We start from the raw sequence: 16764 nt of genomic DNA on the forward strand, positions 1-16764 counted from the left end.
CTTTCTTCCAGATCATCTTTAAACATTATAGCTTATAATTACCAACCGTTTTTATGTCTAGTGTTAATCGAGGCATTAAACATGCCACTATTTTCTGGAGTTAAATATCAAAGCAGTATGCCTGTATGTTGTGGTTTGGGAAATAAGGATTTGTAGTCAGGCAGGTGACAAACCTTTGAGAATATTTAGATCGGAGATGAAAAGTAATGCGATAAAGAACTCTCATTTACCAAAGCTGCTAAAAAAAACCAAAAGGATACAAGTTGTTAAGAAGAGATTTATCCATAAAGAAAGGCTGCAGTAATATGCAATTATATATCCTTACTGATGCATGATTGTGTCCCAATCTCTTATTTTCGGACAGAGACATTAGGAATAAGCTGTTTTGCCAACATTTGTGAAATTCACCATATTTTAGCGGAATAATGAGTGGTGCTTCGGTCAAAAAATTTAAAAAAAAAGCTCCAGCAAAGTTGAAGGTTGAGTGGATTGAATGTGCACGTGATCTTTGGGTATTTAGAAGAAAAACGGCTCCATGAAACAAAGTTTGCAATTTCGCCGCCTCGAGTGGTTTCCGCTTCCCCATCACCCGTTCACAGGTCCCACTCTCGCGATGCCCTTTCATTCCGGTCCCAGTCCGTGAGCGTATGTTGAACACTGCTGGAGATAAACACCAGGAGGCGAAGGGACGGGCAGTGAGCTGTCTGCCTTTATTACCTTGGACTGGGCTTAAAGGGGCCTTGGGGGACGACAGGGTTTTCATGGGTCTTCTAATCTTCCAATCATCACCGTCGTCGCCGTCGCCATCATCATCACATGGAGGGAAAGCGTGCTAATTGCACTCCGTAACCTTCACATTAAGTGCTGTTGGCACGAGGTGGATGTGGTGGACAGAGACGAGCAGTGGGGGATTGTGGGTAGTGTAGTTGCCTTCACGCTGTAGTTGAGCTAAAAGTGCAATCAGAGACCTTCGTCCTGCTATTATTCACACCGGCACCGGCGTCAAGTCATGATGGCGACCGAGGGAACGCTTAAACCAGAGAGATGGCCGTAATACTCGCACGCTGACACGCAGCACACATATCAGTGCGACCCACACACACACACACACACACACACAGTTTACAGGCCCAAAAGCAAACACCAATCCCAATCACGCTGACCTTCCCTAAAGGAAAGACTGGCTTCCTCTTTCACCTCCCCCGTCATTCCTCCTCCTTAATTCCTTACCGCCTCCTCGATTCGGGACATTCTTTCATCTTCCAATCCTTCACCTCCACCAGCTCCTTTCCATCCAAACGCCAATGCAAAAAACGCCTAAACGAGACGCACAAGGCTTCGTGATCTCTTTTCCTGTTTGCCCAACGAGGCAAGAAATCTGAGAATAATCTTCTACTCACAAGTGACGTGTGGAGTAATTTTGGTCGAGGATAAGAAACAGTGGAGAAAATGATTTGCGCTTGCATCGTAGAGGATGATATTACTTCTAAGGGCAAAATAGTTATATTTATATATTCCAAGCCTCAACGGTGATGAAGTTGCATTGTTCGTTTCAAAAGTCGCCAGTACTCCGTTTCACCGCCTGCAGCCCCGTTTGCTTTGGCGAAACTGACAGGAGGAAAAAGGGAAAAGCCGAAAAAGAAGAAGAAGAGGAAATTGAGGTCTAAGGACGACGTGCACATAAAGAGCCTTAACATGCACATCACAAAGCCCCCCCTGACCAACGCCCCCCCCCCCCCCCCCCCCCACTGGCAGGTTGAGACGTCAACCTGCCACAAACATCCCGTGATAACAGGCCGCTGCTGTACTTTGACATCTCGCTTGGACGACGCCTGATATTTTTCTCCCCCTCGCCTGGAGCTGGTTCAGCCCCCCCCCCCCCCTCTCCCCTCACCATAACCATCACCGCTGCTTTGATGTGCGGGCTCTCTGGGGGGGGCTGTGTGGCTAAATTGCTTTTTCCTCCCCTCCCTCCCCCATTGTTGGAAGGAAACTCTCCAACTGTTCCTGTGACAGGATTGCACAGGGAAATACGAGGGGGGAGACAATGCTCGGCTTTTCTCATTATATTCAAAATATCTTCTGAGCTATTGTGGCAAACCAAACATGTGCAGTCTCCCTGTGGTTTGTGCGCTCGCGACTGCGTGTGAGTCAGCCGGGAAGCCACCTGCTGGGTGTGAGGGTGAAGGACGAGCCGGTAAACTGCTCGGGATGAAGCAGATTTAAAAAAAAAAAAGGCCGCAACCGAAGCGGCGTCTTTAGCTTCTCAACTTGATGTAAGACGGGCGAAGGCCGCTCACAGCTGATCGCTGTCGATCAGCACACAATGTGGATCTGCGACGCCGCTTTGGCACGGCGGGAAGCTCCGACGCGACGGATCGAGGAGCTCAGAGGTTTGCGTAATATTCTATACAAACTATTCCCGTTGTGTTTATTTAAAGAGTTCTGGAGAGCGAATAAGGCACACGGTGAGCGGAACTTTAGAGCCGCGTGATCATTTTCATTTCATCATTTTGAAATCTAAAACAAACACACTTACCCGACGATCCTGGTGTGCTCTTACTTGCAAGTGCATATCTCATAACTATTCGTTTTGTGTTGTTTTGACAAAGCGTTGAGTGTCGGAGACGAGATGCTGAAGGTTGGCACACTTGCGGAAATTGGCCCAAACAGGCGCAGCGTCTCCTCTCATTTCAGCCTGATGGGAGTGAGGCCGCGTGATTGATGCCATAATTAGGAACTTGATCAAAATTCATGAAGATATTACTGGCTCTGATAACCTTACTCGACATCCTCCAGGACACACACACACACACACACACACACACCCAAATGCATACAGTACACACACGCACACACAGGTTGGGTGAAGAAAAAAATAAAAATACACCCAATGTAGAAAAATTCTCCATAAATCCATAAAAGCTGATAAGGCCCCATCTATTTCTCCCATGACCCTGCCAAGGGCGAGAGAACATGCATTAAGAGATTAGGGGACGGCCTCAGCTCCCTGAATTCATATCAGAATGCCGGGTGGGAACCTGAGTCATAGGTCTGCACGCTTTTATCACACTTACACTTTAAGAAAAAAAAGCGGAGGCGCCAGAATAGGGAGGGAGATAGTGAGAGCTTTTATCTCTATGTTTGTCCGCGTCAGCTTCCCGTTAGCTTCACTCGACCGCCATCAATAACGCCGGCGTAGAACTCTTGGCCGCCCTATTCTGCATGGTGACAACACCATCTTTCCTGGGGAAAAGGCCAAGCAACACCCGGCGCATCTTAATCACGTTTTTTTTAACATTCTCTAACTTTCCACCGCCTCCTCCGCTGCCCGTGAATAACGGCGACCGGCGCGAACCGTCTGCTTTCTGGTGGTGCGGAGACTGTGTGATGGGCGAGAGGGGAAGCCAGACTATTTCCCTCGACCACCCTCCTCCGGGGCATATGCAGAAGGTCAGCCAAGATTTTCAATTTTCCCCAGGAATTTGGTCTTTCAGATCTTCATTTGCTTTTTGTCTTTTATTACTTTTTTTTCTGATATTGCAACCCGGAGCCGCGGTGACCTCTGATGATATTGCACGTTGAAGGGAAGTGAAGTACAGCGGGCGTAGATGATTGGGCGGGCGCAGATCGGTCTCGCTGTTTGCTCCTCTCTGTATTTCTGGCTGAAGTGTGTGCGATGTGCTCGGCCGGCAGGGACTCGGAGGGCTGGGGCTTGTTTACTGGAGCCAAAAGGCTATGCAGATTTTGCCATTTTACAAAGCAACACAGCGCTTACGCCGTGCAAGCGGGAAATCCGCGAACCAACAGCAGCTGGTCGTGAATGCGACGCTGATGGAGCCCAAAACGTCGCGCAAACAACACAGTTCTGACTGCAGACGACAACGCGGGGTGATCAGACTCCCCCCGGCACGATTGTTTCACAGTTTACGCACAAAAAAACCCTCCTTTCCGAAGCCGCCGAACAGCGGCAGGCCAGTAAGGGCGAGCGGCTTTTTTGTGAAGGCGGTTAGCCTCTCGTGCGTTAGCCGCTACATTAACACCCAGACCTCCAACATCGGGTTCATTTGAATCACTCGTTGTTTCATTTGAATGACTGCAAGTGATGACTGGACCGTAGAAATTAAATTGTCAAATCTTATTTATGTGGCTTTTGGTGGGATTACAGAAATGTAACTTATCGTGTTAAATGGACCTATTATATTTCCTAAAATTAATGGCAGGCTTCTAAATGGAATTTAATTAAAATCGTATTGTCGTGGACATTGTGATATGAGCAGATATCGAGTCATTAATCCAAATATTGAATATGTTATGGACTCGCAGACCTGGTTCATTACATTTTTGTGCAGAAACCAAACCAAACCATAACGACATCCGTCATGAAATGTATATACTTGTGATTAATGTGTGTAGACGCAGAATAATAATGTCAACCTCTCAATCCATTGTTCTTATGGTCTTATTTCAAGGTTTTTAGAATTCCAAAAGCCAAACAATTATTTTTACAATTATAAAAAGGTTACGAGTTGACACACAGCCAAGGCCACACGACCAAAAATAAAGGGTTGTTTTCCTCTGGGCTGCATCGACTAAATCAGGACAATAGACAACCAAAAAGAAAGATTGTCTTTGCCTTTGGTTATATTTGCTGTCGGAATGAACGTTTCGGGACTTTACCCCAAAACACCATCATCAGTGTGTGCTTCCAGATGTGGTTAGTACACCACCCTTTCTTTCCAAGCAGCCGTTGTTCAAGTCAAAAGAGGGGTCGGAATTATGTACCCTAAAAGGTCAAGGACACTCGGACGTGAATTTGGTTCGATTGGTACTCGCTGTCCTCGATCACGGTTCGTAAAAAAAACACAATCGCTGCTTCGTTTCAGCAGCAGAGAAAGAAACAGCAGACGGAATAAAAGTTTTGCCATGTGGCCAACTTTCCTCACTGACTGACTGAGTACCCTCGCTTCAGCTCAGGCTCCCTCGGAGCGACGCTCGCCCAGTAATAAAAGATGGGGCTCCTCGCCGGTGCTCGCGGCGCGGATTCAGGCCTTCCCCCAAAAGAAGAAATCTAATCCTGAACCTAACCTCGACCCTAAACACCAGTCAGTCAAGAGCTCCGGCCGGCCGACAGGCAGGAGTAACTGGGAGTGGATGATAGGGGGGAGGCTGGGGGGGTGTTTACGGTGGCAGAAATCAATAATGCATTAGCGGGGCCGCCTAGCGACAACGTGTGTGCGGACTGTCTCGCCCACCCCCCCGCCCGCCCCGCCCGCCCATTCCCCCGTCGGCTCCCCGCCCCACTGCTGCGTCTTGATATATACCACCCGCCCTGAGCCTCTTCATCTAGCGCCTGTGATCTACTGTTTGTTTCATCTCACCATCCCCGAGGCCGTTTCCAGGGAGCCGGCGCTCGCTCTGCTCTTCTCCCTCGCTCCGTCTGCTCTACTTCTTCTGGGTTCTCTGTGGTCATTTGGTTTCGTGGACAGGGCACGTCCGCTTCCCGGGCCCCCAGCTCAGCTTGTGCGGGGACATCATGGACAAACAGGGGGACAGCAGCAGCGAGGAGCTGTCCCCCCTCGAGGAGCCTCGTTTCCCTGGAGCGAGGGGCGTTCAGGGACCTTTAGAAGCTCTTTTTCATGTTGAGAAATATAAATGTGCAAAATAAATTTCCTATGTTTTCAGTCACTTATTGATCGTGAGCAAGACATTTCATTAACATTCACTCTCACTAGCAACCAAACTTTCCAGTCTGATTAAAGAGGCGAGTTGAAAGAGGACACTCGCAAGTGCGAGACGCAACGTGATAGCAGGTGCTCATTCGGAGTAACCTGGAGGTAAGAGGAGGAAGAGGCTAATCAATAAAACCGGGTCCTGCAGACTGCCAGGGGCTGCTTGGCAAACACGGACTAAGTCCTCAATACCCCGAACCCATCTTTTATCAAGATAAGCCCGGGCCTTAGACGTACTTGCCCTTCACTGATAGGGATCGTGAGAAGTGGAGGTTTGAGGCCGATAACCTAAAATCTCATTTTCATCGGTTGCTGCAGTGCAGAGCTGCAGCATCTGTGCAGTGGAGGGGGGGAGGAAGGGGTAAGGGGGGGGGGGGGGGGCTATTGGATCTGCCAGGCTGGATCGCGGCCCAAAGCGAGTCTCAGTACCACCTACCCACCTCCACATACAGAGCAGCTGCGATAAGGCCCTATCTGTTACAGTCCCACCGTGTGCCAGTAGCGGATGTGGAAAAGTAAAGTGCATCTGGAGGAGAGAGAGGCGACCATCTGGTTCCGGATCACCTTCAAGCTGCAACGACCAGCACTTCTTACCCTCCACCTCGACCCCGACACCAAGCCTGACCCCAGGGACACATTGTCAGCCAAGGGGAGTGCGGTGAAAGTGCTGAAATGCTGGATCTGGACTGTAAGTACAGCAACACTTTGATGCATGGTCTGGGATTTGAGCAAAGGTACGATGGCGGCATGCAATGTGCAAAATGACTGTATTGACGGTTGAAAAAGGTATATTAATAAAGTACATTTCATTTTACCCTGTACTTTAACCTTGTTTTGTTTTTCCCATAGATAGATGTGCACATATGTTTTCATATTTTCAATTTTAAATAGTTTAGGGTTTGATCAGGAGCATAAAACCCTAGTTTTGTTTAAATTTAAAAAAAGGTAATTTGTTCTTCAATGAATTTCAAAGCCGTATCTTTACTGGCCGATTGTGTTCCAAACTGGATCCGGTTATCTCCTTTAAGACATCTTCATTTCAAAGACCAGAATCGTTTTTTTGAAATTTCAAAAGACAGCCTTCATTCTCCGAGTGGAAATGTTCGGGGGCTTCAGTCTGGCAGTAGGGGGCACACTAATACTGGCCTGCGACATTTAAAGGGGCCCCTTCGAAATAACAATGAACCAGTATGCGCGCCCAATCTCGAGCAGAGGCGCACGGCACCCCGTTGGATTAAAAGGAGCACGGTGGTTTAAATTTTAAATGTGCCGTTCAAAGGCGGACCGTTAACTGACAGAGGCCTTTCAAAGCCCCTCTGGGACCGAAGCAACCCGACTAACGGCTCAACGCGCCACACACAACGCCGGGGCTGTGAGTTATTTAAAATCGCCCACGCTTCAACCCCATTGGCCGCGGGGAGGGGGCGGGGGGGACGCGGTGCCAGCCAGTAGCCGGGCTGCGTGATTCAAACAGGTGGGAAAAAAAAAAAGAAGAAGAAAAGAAAGCAGCCGTTAACTTTGAGTCCGTTTACTTTCGCAGACCCGCAGTGTTGCTCATTCAGAAGTCATTGGTCCTCCCGACACAATTGAGAGGCCTCAGTAATCCCCGGGATCTTAATTCCTGTCCCGCGTAGCTGCAGCTTTAATGGTACAGCTTCAAGCAAATAAAGCCCCGGAAATTGAAATCAATAGTAATAAATCAGCAAAATAAGCATCTCGGGAAGGGAAAATCACACTGTTGTCCAATCCATCATTTCACATTTATGAGCGGAACTCCCAATCCTGGGATCCGCCGACGGCGCCAACAGAGTCGCCCGTCCGACCGGCTGCAAATCACGGCAGATTGATGTCCACCAATGTCCATAAAGGAAAGCACGAAAAGCCGACCGGGCACCCTCGGTAATTAAAAAAGAAACCTGATGCACCGCCACCCCCACCCACCCACCCACCCTGCAAAAGAGGAGCGTGTTCACAACAAGGTCACCCACTCTGTTGTGAGACGCTGGCGGCGGAAGGGAAAGGAATGCGCTCGGACAGTAACGGATGGTCGGGCGGAAGGCGTCCCGAGGCGGCCTTTACCCGTCAGTGTTCGTTGCAGACGGCGTGGGGGCCTTGATTTGGGGCGGCAGGCGGAACAATCAAATAAAAACCGGAGAGGCAGAGAGTTGTCAGGCCGGCCGTTGGGCGGCAACTCTGGCTGTGAGGAGCACCGCGGATGAACTCAACGCCAACGCGGCCCCCCCCCCGCCGCCCCCCGGGAACAAAAGCAGCGGCCGTTGCTGTTGTGACAAGGCAGCAAGTGGTTGGAATAGAGAGGGGGAGGAGGGGGAGGAAGCTTTGTGTGTGTGTGTGTGTGTGTGTAGAGGAGTTCAAAGAGGGAGTCCGGCTTTGTCCGCCGGCTGTTGTCCTCCTACGTGGGGGCGGTAAGGAGACAAAAGGTCCCAACAGACTGGGGAGGAGGTAACCAGCGACACACTACATTCTCTACGCACACACACAAACATCATGACAGCACCCGAGCGGCGCACAAGGAGGGGAGCCCGCTGGAACTGGGTCAAAAATCCAATTAATCCATGACAGGAGAGAGGGTTTGGGAGACACTTGAAGAGAGACGGTGCAGGAAAACCACCAGAGATGGGAAACAATACACCAGTGACCCCTGACCTGCGATTTTTTTTCATTTGTATCCCTTTTTGATAATAAAAATTCCACATGAAAACAAGACCGTTATTGTTTTATCTGCGCAGCTTTACGCATAACCCGCCTCCTGTGTGCGTGTTGCGCTTCCTCCTTAGTGAAAGTGGGGAAAACGCTCGCCCCCCCCGGAGATCCGGGGTTGTTAATGTGGGGCGAATGGACTGCGGCAGTGGGGGCGACAGCAGGGATGTCAGCGGGGGCCGCGGGGAAGTCGCTGGGCGTGATGGGTGTCAGCCGGGGGAGATAAATTATGTAATGTCTACGGGGCGGGGGTGTAACGGCATCCGTATGATCGGTCCAGAGGAGCGCTCCATTCTAACGTGAGACGAATTCACCGCCATCAGTCGCTGCTCCGACGATGGAGGAGGGAAGAAGAAAACTTAGGCAGCACACCAGCATTTAGTGAATCCTCCCTGAGTGACATGAGGAAAAAAAGACTTCCAAGCATGCCGTTGTCCCCCAATCAGTGTTGTCACAGCAGGTGATGTCCATCAGCTGTCACGGTCTAAATATCTGATGGATTTACCCTTCAAACCTTTGACCGGTCCAATTTAAAACACGATGACTTAAGCAACCCAACGGTGGCATTATTTTGTCAGCTGTCTCCCATCAGTCGATCAGCCAACCGGTTGGAGAGACACTCAAACACTGTCGGGGGAACGGACATTTTGATTACAACTAGAAAAAAAGAAACATTTTACTTTGGGGTTTTGCGGAGATTTTGACAATTGGTCATTTTTGTCAGTGGCAGACGTTTAAAATGTTGTTGAAATGCATGACGGACGGTATTGAAATGTTTCTGGTTCATGTCTGTTGGCAGATAATGAACGTGTTTTGAGACTAATTCAAACTCACAGCATGCTACCACCTGAAGAGCATAACTATAAATGAATGTGTCAACTGATCTTTGAGCTCTTGCTAAGTGTGAACTTGGACAACAATGTCCACTACTGTTTAAATTGGTCAAAACAAAATGTTGGTTTGTGGGCGTTATTGTGCAGCAAAGATGAAAGTCCTGATGCTTAATAGCTAAACATTAAAAATCCTTTGAATAGAGAATATTTGTTCCATATAAATGAGCATCCATCCATCCATCCATCCATCCATCCATCCATCCATCCATTGTCAAACCGCTTATCCTGCACGCAGGGTCGCGGGGGGGCTGGAGTCCATCCCAGCCAACTTCGGGCGATAGACAGGGTACATCCTGGATTGGTCGCCAGCCAATCGCAGGGCTACACAGAGACATACAACCATTCACACAACTACGGGCAATTTAAAGTCCCCAATTAACCTGATACCCAGAGCATGTCTTTGGACTGTGGGAGGAAGCCGGAGAACCCGGAGAGAACCCACGCAGACACGGGGAGAACATGCAGACTCCACACAGAAAGGCCACTGGGCGGAATCGAACCCAGGACCTTCTTGCTGTGAGGCGACAGTGCTAACCACCACGCCACCGTGCCGCCCCAATAATTTTTTTTTAGTTATTTTCATTTACTCCATCTGCTCATATAAATGAGCAGATGGAGTAAATGAAAATAACTAATAATACTAGTCCACATTGCATAGAAATATAAGACAAAAAAGCCCAAACCGGAAAGACCAGGAAATATATGAAAAAAAAATAAGCTGAAGCAAAAAAAGACTGGACAGAGGAGTAAAATACTGGCGAGCTGCTGGACAATAGATGGGCGGATTGGGAAAAAAACGGAAGAAATGAGCAGATGGGTGAACAAGCGGGGCGGATAGATTAATCTAAAGACTGAGGGAGAATTAAAGGGGGAAGAACAATGCGTCGGAGGGCGAAGCCTCTGGTGGCGTTTTGTTTCTGGGGGTCGTCTCTGCCTTAATCAAGGCTCGGAGGCATCCGCGGGTGCACGTGGCCCCCGGGAACATGCTCCTGTAGTCTGCAGACGGGTGATCAATCAGGGCCGGTGGCCACCACGCAGGTGCTTCGCCGCGCCGTATGTCACGCACGCACACACAGCGAAAGCGACAGTGATGAATTGGGAAACGCTCAGACAGTTTAGGAGTCGTTGCCTCTCCTCGTCTGCATAATAAACTTGATCTCATCTCGCTTTCTTCCACCCCTTTTCCTCCCCTCTGACTTCAGTCCTTTCAAACTGTTTTGACCTCTGTTTAACATCCCCAAGACGTAGCTAAACTCTGGGTTTTAATTTGTCCTTTACTTTTTGCAGCTTTCTTGCTTAAAACCGTAATATTTTAGGATTTTATAACTGGGTAAATATTGCAAGCTTCTTAATGTATAGTGACAGGAAACTACTTCCTCATTCTGCACCACGCAGGATCCTCTTGCCACGGCGCCTCCCCTTGTCCCCTATAAAGTGGAAAAAAGCTCTGCTTTTCCCCGAGGAACCAGGGCACCTTCAAAATAATGAGATGAGTCGGTGCGAAGACACTCTCTCATAGCATCCCACTCGAGTTTTTGTTGACACCCGGCAAGGTCTAAAAACAAGCACAACAACAGTGTGGGGGGGGGGAGGAAAGTTGAATACATGAACACAACTGTGAGACACATGCACAGCCGCGTCGGCATCTCAAAACTGTTGCGTCAAGCTGATAAAAGTCCAGACTCCAATAGCTGTGATGTCTGACTGCACCCAGATTCATCGTTTTGCTTCACAGTCTCTTGTTTTGAGGAATATTACTGGAAGGTTGACATTTGTCGTGCCAGTGTCCTAATGACTTTGGCGACCTATTAACAATTGGGATTGCCATTTCCCACGTGATCCTTTATAACAACGTTGGTGTCCCCTTAAGTTGTAAATGGGGGGGTCTCGTTAGGTCATTGAAATGGGTCTCAAGTCAAAATCCAGTTCCTTAACATGGTGGTGGGAGGGGCTAGGTAGGAATCAGGGTACCAATCTGCCCCTGACCTCGAACACTCTCAGATAGTTTGACTAAGGGTTCTGTGAGACAAGATGAAGTTGTTTTACTATCTATCACTTAATTGATTAACATGGATGTATTCTTTAAAGCAGTTTTTCCAGGTGGCTAATTAAAATCCAGTAAATCTTCATTCCACGCAATGAAGCAGCCTCTTGTTTGTTTTTTCCTCACGTCGAAAACCTATCCATCGACTTGCTGCTTACATGTGTTATTCCTGTCTCTTTTTTTATATTTACGGCAGTGTGCAGTCGAGTATGGCGTTATCGCTTGGTGCAGTATAGACTATATAGACTATTAATCACATCCGTGTTTCTGCACTCTGAACAATGACAAAGCTCGAAATTCGGGGGATGAAACACTGCTGCCACGGCTGAGCTGAGATGGAAATCAAAAGCCGCCACATTCCAATCTTGCAGAGACTGAAGATTTTGAGACCAAGGTGGATCAATTTAACATTCACAGGGCTGCCTTGGTTTTATGGGTGTTTTTCACTCCTGCCAAAGCTTCTTGAAATACCTACAGCATATGAACACGCTCACGCATACATTTGTGTTTCAACTACAGAAATGGCTTTTTACAACAAAAGGGAACACGCTTAAGACGTTGCGTCCTACAAAAGGGGGGGGGGGGGGGGGGGTGTTTGCCCTCGGTATGTCCTTCATTTGAATTACGCTAATGAAACTAAATACAACGTCTGTCATATTTTGGAGCTGGGTTCCCTTAGATTTTCTCTAACGTGCCGAAGCATTTGCTGACACGCAGGTCCATCAAGTCATTGATATCCGCGGCGTTCTTGGCGGGTCCGGGGAGGCTATGAAGGCTTGTGTTTTCACTAACCTTCCACCGGGAACATGCAGTGTAGCCACTGTAGGACAAACCACTTTGTCTCAGGCCTAATCTCATTGGACCAATAGAAGTTTCCAACGCGGAATACCAATAGCGTTTATCTGAGGTTACCCGTGGCCACAATGTTCTTGTGATACATAATCTCTGTAAACAGATTGTGGAGAGCAAAATAGTTGAAGCACATTGGCCAAAATGATGGACGCCATCTTCTGAAGAGGATTCAGCTTGTATTCTACTACTTGTGAAACAATCGGGTCAAACTCTAAGTCCAGTGTGACTGCACAAGGAAATACGTTGACACCTCTAAACGGCTCCTTCCTCAGGTGGAACTTTTTTACCTTAGCCTGTACTGCTGTATGTATCTTTTTTGGTATGAATGGAGAACAAAAGAAAATGAGGACCTGCGCGAATTAAATTAAAATTCATTACAGCTCTTTGAGAGATAGGGCTAATGCAATGTTCAAAGACCACTTGAAGGCGGAAAAAGACCAAAAACGAATTTCTATGAAGAGTGAAGAGAGAAAGTTTCCTGACTTTTAATTACTTTATACCTCTGCCTTTACAGTACTTTAGTGTGAACCAAAGAAAGGGAAGGAAGATGGAGCCAGATTATGGGCTATATATCGGTGGGAGGGTGGAGGCGATGTATTGTTGAGATGTGGACTTTGTTCAACCTCTGCCAGGTCTTTTCGTTCGGGCTTTGAAGTGCCCCGGCCCTCCGTCCCAGGACGAGGGGGGTTGCGGCGCATGGAAGACAGGATTACTCAATTATCTCTTGTCCAATTAATTATCTGCCCGTTTGGGGTGTATAAGCTCCCCTTATCTCCCCGTGCTATCACTCCTGCAGACTCCTCGACCAATTCCAATTTGGTCTAATCAGGAAGGTTTCTTCCACATCCAATTAAAAGTGTATGGAATAAACTGCCCAGCAAAGATTCATCTAAACGAAACAAACAGCACAGACACAGTAGAATATTGTGAAATGTCAGTGCAATGTTTTGCTTTTGGGGGGGGGTTCTTTGAGGCAACATCTCTTTGAGGTGTTGGTTCTCTCCATGGAGCAGGGTAAGTGCGAGTGAGCAAAAGTCCATGCTTATTTTTGCCAAGGGCAATTCTCAAGGTCACAACCTTCTATTCTTTGTTTCACTCAAGTAAAAAAAAAAAAAAGCGCTCAGCAACAACTAGAAAACAACTGAGCCTCCAGCTCTGGCCAAAACACTGCAGCAGTGTGGGCGGCCCAATCAAAGTCTTGCATTCTGTGGGAATTGCAGCCCTCGGTTAAAGACAGCAGCCCGGAACAGCAAATCCTGAAGTCTGGATTAGCCCTGCCAAGTGTGGATTCCCTCGCTTTCTCCCTCTCTCTTCCACCAACGGCTACTCCGGGAGAGCCTGTCAGTTCGTCTCAGCGTAAAGATGCGCTCGGGGAACGCCAAGACAACCCTTCATCCGCTGCTGAGGCGCAGCATAGGAACCGTGAGGAACCCGTGGGTGCTGCTCCCGGCGCTGCTTCCGAGTGGCGGGATGCCTCTCGGTTACTTGACTTTAACAGGCACTGCGGGGACCACGTTGTGAGGCAAAGACAAGCAGGCCAACCAGTGCAAAGACAGGAACAAGTAAGTAATTGCGGACTTGTCACAAGAGAGCACGCAAGGAAAGGCAGCGATGAAAAGAGCCAAAGAAGTATCCAGTTAGTCCACTGCATTTGAAAAGTGAAATATGTTTATCAGCATCACTCATCTGCCCCTCTATATATTTTGCCCATAAAAGGGGCGTTATATTATAGAATTAGTACTTATAAGTGAATTATTGAATAATTAATTCACAAGGAAGCACCATCAAGGGCCATAGGATGCTGTCCCATGTTTAACATATGTTGAGTTTCATTTTGTGATCCAAAAGCTGTGAAATGGAGATGAAGGCATAAAATGAGTGATTGAGATGGGAACATGAGATTTTTCTGCTACAGCAGAGGAACCAATTAGTCAGGATGACACATCCCCGCTGTTGTAAAGTCAGAATAAGTGCGATGAAGATTAGAATGACAGCTAGTTAGCCATGAAGGGAGTTTTAAGAGCTGATAGTAGCAGCATTGAAATAAAATGGAAGCAGGTGAAGAACAAGAAAGCAGTTGGTATGAGCACAAGTATTTACATTAAGCTAACGCTAACCTGGAGTAAAGCCAAAGCTTTAGTGCTACTACACATTTTGATTACGCGGTTCTTAAAATATTTGTTCTCGTCATCATCATCCTCACCGGCCAGCCTTATTTCCCACGTTGCCTCGGCTTTAAAGAGCCAAGCAGAGTGTATACGGGATATTTAGCAGAAGCCTTTCCAATTTTAATCCCGCAAACTTTCAATTTCGCTGTTGTTGAGATGAGCGAGAAGGAGCCAGTGAGAATGAAAGAAGAAGAAGAGAGATAGCGACGAGCTCTCATGAGTGGGCAGCAGGCGAGAAGAAGAAGAAGAAGATGAAGCAGAGGCAGAAGAAGCCAATTACCCATGCGGCCGAACTCGACTGTGGGATGGCGGTGCACCGGGGCCGCCTGTTCCGAGTCCGATAACCCTCCCGTGTCATCCCTCTGTGTCGACCGGAATTTTATCTGCCACACGGAGGGGAAAAGGCAGCCGCCACATGAGGCAACAACAACAACAACCTGCAGCCAAAGAGAGCCGCCAGCCACAGAAGGAGAATTGGGAGCGAGGAGGCAACCGATACGCAGCGGACGGAAGAAGTGGATTAGTGGGAACTGCAAAAGAGTTTCACCACACACAGGAAGGGGGGAGGAACAGCGCTGCAGCCACTGAAAAGTAGCACTAGAGCAATTTATTGGTTTGGTTATGTGTCTTTTTAATAGCCTTTCGACATGGCATAAAGGCCAACGCCGCTTGTAACGCCGCTCAACATTCTTGGTCCGAAAGGGATGAAGTTATAAATATCAGCTAGCGGAGGCCTCCATCGGAAACCCTGCAGCACTACGATCAGAGTGAAATAACATATCGCGTCATGCTCGGTTGTATTTTTGGACAAAGTGTACAAACTAATATTGCCTTTCTCTATGTTTGCTTCTTCGGATGAATGGGAGAGAGCAGAGGGAAGATAGTTTAGATGAATAATACAAACCGCTCTGTAGTAATTAAACTCCTGACGTGTTGAGTAGGCCCCTCAATACATCATTCCCACCCTTTGGTGGCTGTAAATCAAACAATGCAAAACCCTCACTCAATTTTTGCCGCAGCTGGATTTTACATCGTTGGGAGAAGCTCGGCGAAGAGGGTTGGAAAAAAATAAACATGAGGACTTGGAAAGTGGCAAAGCACGGGTTCATCGAGTCGCAGTCAGATATTAGAGGCAACGAGGAAGCATTTGTGTAAAACATGCAAAATACGGGGAAAGCGACTAAGTGGTATGAGAGGAATGACGGAAATGAAGCCATGCTAGTAGTCGACAGGCCAGAGAACAGGCAGGTCCACACATTGTGGGGTCAGCGGAGTCCGGTTTAAGGAAAGCCGTTCATTAACTTTTTCTGCTCAATTACCAGGGTATCGACATCAACGCCATCCACACTCCCACTCTCCAGAAATAGCTGCTTCACCATCTGTTGCGATGTCATAAAAAAACATACCGGCAGCACTGAAGCATGACTTTTACTGTGCATTAAATACTATCGTGGAAAGTCGGTTTCGATTATGCTGCATTCACAGTGGGATACGAACAGTGGGTGGCTGAGCATGAGGCGTCATTGTTGAGCATCACAAAATGTATATATATATATATATATATATATATATATATATATATATATATATATATATATATATATATATATATATGTGTCATTCTCTGGTTCAATTCAGTTGTAACTAAAATGGAAACAGGCAGCAGATGGAAGCCAAAAATACCACCGCTAAGGCACGAAGGGGTTACTTGTAGCAGCTTGAGTCAAAAGGATTCACAAAGTCGGTTGTTCTTTGTGATCTGAGCGTAAAACGTAACTCTCTCACTATTGCTATTTGTGAAACGTTTGTGTGGGGTCGTGGGATTGTTGGGTCAGAAATCCTGTGGCCTCAGCAGGTGCTAGTTAAAAGAGTGCAGGTGTCGACAAAGTTCTTTGAAGGGTTTTGACTTTGTTCAGAGTTCAGTCAAACTCAGGATTTACTGTGTATTCTCCTTTTTGCTCGCTGAAGAGCTCCGGAGGTTTTGATCTGGCTGGAAAATATCACTTATTGTGCATTATTTAAACGGTCATTAGTGTCACAAGCCTCATCCTTTCTGGGTACGGCTCCAGGCTTTCATTACTACATCAGTTATCAGCCCATTATATGCAAATGACTCACCCTAACTCTGGAGCCTATAATATATAAAACATCAATTACGCCGACAGTGAGACAACCAGACAGCGGGTTGGGGGTATGGAAATGTTTCCTAAAAATAGCCCGTCAGCACCTGAGGGAAGGGTGTAAGGAAAGGAGACTAAAAAAGGAAGGTAAGAGAGAGATATTGGAAACAATGGTACAATAAAGAGCAGGAAGAAGAAGAGCATCAAGCCGATGCCTTGGGATAACAAGGAGAAATG

The 16764-nt window shown here is 47.5% G+C and overlaps 2 protein-coding genes across 9 annotated transcripts in view; one reads left to right on the plus strand and one right to left on the minus strand.

Moving 5' to 3' along the window:
- The window catches only part of ptprua (protein tyrosine phosphatase receptor type Ua), a 123702-nt gene that overhangs the window by 60519 nt on the left and 46419 nt on the right, over positions 1-16764 (minus strand). The gene's annotated exons all lie outside the window — the stretch shown is intronic.
- Positions 800-16764, plus strand: part of rpl15 (ribosomal protein L15) — a 338976-nt gene continuing 323011 nt past the window's right edge. Inside the window, exon 1 of the mRNA XM_078080920.1 lies at positions 800-810. The gene's annotated coding sequence lies outside the window, so the exon portion shown is untranslated. The remainder of the gene's footprint in view (positions 811-16764) is intronic.

This window comes from Gasterosteus aculeatus, chromosome 10, assembly GCF_964276395.1.
Source record: "Gasterosteus aculeatus chromosome 10, fGasAcu3.hap1.1, whole genome shotgun sequence".
In the NCBI taxonomy this organism is placed as follows: Eukaryota; Metazoa; Chordata; class Actinopteri; order Perciformes; family Gasterosteidae; genus Gasterosteus; species Gasterosteus aculeatus.